Source organism: Pinus tabuliformis, chromosome 2_2 (genome assembly GCF_031772625.1).
Source record: "Pinus tabuliformis cultivar Carrire ecotype Pingquan chromosome 2_2, CPIR1, whole genome shotgun sequence".
NCBI lineage: Eukaryota > Viridiplantae > Streptophyta > Pinopsida > Pinales > Pinaceae > Pinus > Pinus tabuliformis.
This window is the reverse complement of record NC_142300.1, coordinates 861,830,360-861,834,654: the sequence shown is the minus strand read 5'-3', so window position 1 is coordinate 861,834,654 and position 4,295 is coordinate 861,830,360. Positions and strand designations below refer to the sequence as shown.

General features: G+C 39.4%; 1 long non-coding RNA gene across 1 annotated transcript; it reads left to right on the top strand.

Annotated features, from left to right (window-relative positions):
• The first annotated feature begins 2,457 nt into the window (after positions 1–2,457).
• On the top strand, positions 2,458–3,137 carry LOC149195712 (uncharacterized). The gene is made up of 2 exons (XR_016255173.1): positions 2,458–2,645; positions 2,734–3,137. It is a non-coding gene; the product is annotated as an uncharacterized LOC149195712 (long non-coding RNA).
• Positions 3,138–4,295: the final 1,158 nt, after the last annotated feature.

Here is a 4,295-nt window from a genome sequence, read left to right as displayed (position 1 = left end):
GCATTCGTTGGCAGTTGTGCAAAAGGTTTTCCAGTGGGGAGGCAAACAATGAGAGGCATTTGATGCTTTAAAACAAAATATCAGTTCATCCTTTATACTTACTTTTATAAACTTGAAAAATACATTTGAGTTTCAGGTTGATGTATGCGACTATGCCATGGGAGCAATCTTTTTGCAATGTGGCAAGCCCATTTCTTTTCATTCAGAAATTTTCAATGGTGAAGTGTTTAAATTGCAACGACAAAGACACTTCCATTGGATGGGTTTTCTTCTATTATTCCACTCAGTCAAAAGGTATAAGGGACAAGTTTTTTGATGTACTTTCTAGACCTATAGTTTGTATAAATACTTTCCTCAAACATCATTTTGTTTTACATGAAAGTTATGTTCATAAGAATACAAACTTTGAAGATGTACATTCAAGCTTGAGTCAAAGGAATCAAGTGGAGAATTTTTTTTTACCATATGCATCATAATGTATTGTATCATCTTGGTAAGAAGGATGTTGCTACTAATAGTAACATGGAAAAATCCAAAGAGTTCATTGAACAACTCCAAATGGTACATCAAACAATGCAAAAACAACTTGAAAAGGGCAAAGGCAAGTACACAACAAGGCACGATAAACATCGTGATGTCACAAGTTCCAACTCAGTAATAAATGGATTGAGATTGGAAAGGTGAGGGAACTGTACTCTCACCTGTTGGACAACTAAAAGTGATCTTTTGGGGTCCAAAAGGCTTTCAGTGGATAGGAGTGATCAGGTGCTCAAAATTATGCTCAAAAACCAAAGTTGTTAGAATGGTATGGAACCTGAATGAATGCGTAGTGCTTGTCATCCTGAATCCGGCGCAACTCGTTTCACTTGAAATAGACACTGTATGGCTTCAGAAATGCATTCTCTTCACATTGGCAAACACGTAAATTTTTTGAAAAAAAAGGGACAGGCCAGTGAAGAGTCCATACTGTTGAATAGGCTACCCAGTTGGCGTTGACTGTGTAGTTGAGGTGGAACTGTAATCTCATCAATGAATGGTTGAGTGCCATGTGGCACGTTCGTACAGGGATGAGTTGGCAAGGTGCTATTGGTTGAAGACTATACAGGTGGACTAATGAGAGGGTGACACATAGCAAACCCGGAGGGCACCATGTGCCCTCTCAAAGGGCGAATAAAATTTTATGTGGGGAGGCTGGGGTCAAACCCATGACCTCACCCACAACAACATTAAGCTTTATCGCCACGCCCTCAGGTTGGTTCTTAACTAACATATCGCAGGCGGGTCGGCGTTAAAGAATCGGCCCAAGAGCAAGCCAAGGTGCAATGTGATAATCGCAATTGCACATCGCAATAGTGAGGGCATTAAAGAATTGACCCCCGACAAGATCAGGCTTTTGATGCGATCACACATTGCAAAAGGAACGACACTACAGAAATCGGCCCCCAACGTATCAAGTTGTGATGCGATATCGCAATCACATATCACACATTGCAGGTCCCATATATCTGTTACCCCCTTGGCTCCGCTGATTGCGAATTGTGATGGATCCCATATGTGATAAGATTATGGGTTCCTCTTGATAGTTTCGTTGGGTCCATCGTTTATCGCAATTGCATGTCACCCCATGCCTCGTTCACAAACCATAAGACCGTCGGTTCTCCATCGATTGCGATTTGCGATGGAGTTGTCAGAACTGTCGCCTTAACCACTGATCCTAACCACCTTGTATGTGACCACTAGGCCTTAACCGCAAGATAGGCGAGAAAGTTGGCAGGATCGCCAATTTCAGCGAAACTGCCAGAATTATCTCCAAGTAATGAATTTAAGTGGCAGTTAGCCAAATTTGTAGGAAATTGTGGAAAGACTGGCAGAAGTCATAACTAAAGAAAATTTCGACCAAATGAGGAGGAAAAAGAGGATAGGGAACCATTATTGAGTGTTTCTTATTGGAGCAGGTTTCAAAAGCATTTGAGCATTGTAAATACATATTTTTACACTTTTGAGCATAATAGAGAGGCCAAGCCATTGGAAGCTGGACCAAGGAGACGTAGTCCAAGAAAAGTGAACTGCTTTATCATGTTCTTGTTGTAATGTGTTTTTGATGATGTTCTGTACATGTTTATGCCACTGTCCAGTGTCTTATTTATCTTAAATTTCTAAAAAAATTAACATAAAAACTCTTCATTTCACTTACAAAAATTCAATGAAAGCATTTTGCTTATAATCTGAGAAAGATCTTAATACTTCAATCTAATATTCTAAATCAGATGAATCACACCTCCAATTGCTCTGCAATTATTGATGGCACTCAACATCCCTTCGATGGGTGCCTTTCCCATAACTCATCCTATGACGATGGTTAATCGTGGACAGGTTAGGGTAATTACCTCGTTGGGTCACTTTAGATAGAGCTCATTTGGCACTTCTCAGCCGGTTCTGATGGCTTTGCAACTCCTATCCTCCAGTTGCTTGTTACAGGTGGAAAGGGTGTGGAACCCTCGCGAGATGAAAGTTCCTCATCATTTTGATCATACCTGGCATACAACTACTCAAGAAACCCTAAGCTCTCTGATGTTCTAATTGCAGTGTTTCTATTCGATTTCATTGCTTCACGCAGAGGAATCCTCCCTTCACCTTCGATTCAGGTAAATTTCTGCTGTAATTTTTTGTCGTTCCTCCTATTCCATTTACTTGGGGTTTTGGTGCTAAATTTTACTACAAGCTAACTCTCAGGTGTGTTGTTTCGACGGGTGGGATGGCCATCCTCCAAGACTGTTGGCTCCTCCACACTACTTCAAAATGTTGCACATTCGTCTCCAAGTTGACTCTTTTGCGCACTTCTGCTTTCTAGACTTCCTGTCCTCAACAGACCTGAGATGGAGGAATTGGTTGGGGAAACTATGTCAGATTGAGCCTCCATATGCAAGAGGGCGTTTTCCTCTGTTTTAATTCTCGTTGGGGTTTTGTCTTTACCTCTAGCATTTTCTGGCGAGATGCTAGAGGGTGGTTTCGAGCCTTGAGGCTAAGGGTTGACCCTATTGAATGGTTAATGGTATTTAATCTGTACTCTTAAGTGGTTTCGGTGTTGATTTTTTTACACTGTTACAACTAAGTTATATATATTATCTATACTCTGATACTGTCTACATATTTGTCATTTTTTTAGATGATGGCTCTGTTATTTATTTTGGGAGAAGGTTCTGTCACATTCTCATGATGTTCGCCTTCTGGGTCTTTGCAAAGAGGGGGTTCCTGGTACCAGGACGACTCAGATCCCTGTCAGGTCGAATTAAGACCTTTTTGAGAAGAAACCTGGGTTATTGGAGTAGGTGCCCCCATACCCAGGGGTCTGCACGTTTACGACTATCAATTTTCGAATTTTATACTTTAAGAATGACTCACATTTCTTTGTCAAACATGTTGTGTTCTATTCAGGTTCGGTTGCCCACGATGGCTTCTATTTATTGACCAAGTCATAGGACTGTTACTGCGGTTGTATTTTCCGCAGTTCTGTATGCATTAAAAGGACTCTTTTATAATTTCGATACAGTTGGTTTTGTTCAATTGCACAACATTGTTCTGGTGGTTCTAATATCCTATTTATCCATTTGATCAAGACCCTCCACGGTCTTTACCAATGTTTGAAATGCCTTAGATTTATTCGGTTACCCAAAAACCTAGCAGATAATGGGTTGTGGGTGGATATGGAATTTCCAAATCTTGTTCATCTCCCAATTGCAGCTTAGTCTAACTGGTACCGACCATTGGTCTCAAGCAACCTTCTGTTGCTATTCTGAGACCGGTTTCTTTGTGTGGGAAACAGATTTAGTTGATTATAACATCACTCTAGCATTATGGCTCATTCACTGGTTATCTACATGCGTAAATTTCCACTTTGCAGACTATTGACTGTTTCACAAGGAAATGTATAGAATTTACTTATTGTTCTTTTCAGCGTTCATTTTATTTAATATTAATCTGTGTTATTCTGCACATGGAACTGGTTGTTTTTCTTATCTTAGGGGAATAATCCCAAATTTTTGCATAAACTAACATGCTCCTTCATTTGTGTTTTAAGGAACAAAAGCTTACTGTCTATATTCCATATTTTTGAATTTCTTTGAAAAGAATATATATATATATATATACTGTTGTGACACACCACTACACAGTTTTTTCTTATATAAGTAATTATGTTCTTGACATAAACATACAACACTGGATACTTCTATTTATTCTTAACAAATGATATGGATAACTTGGTTTTATTTCATTTTCTTCTCAGTTAGATTCAC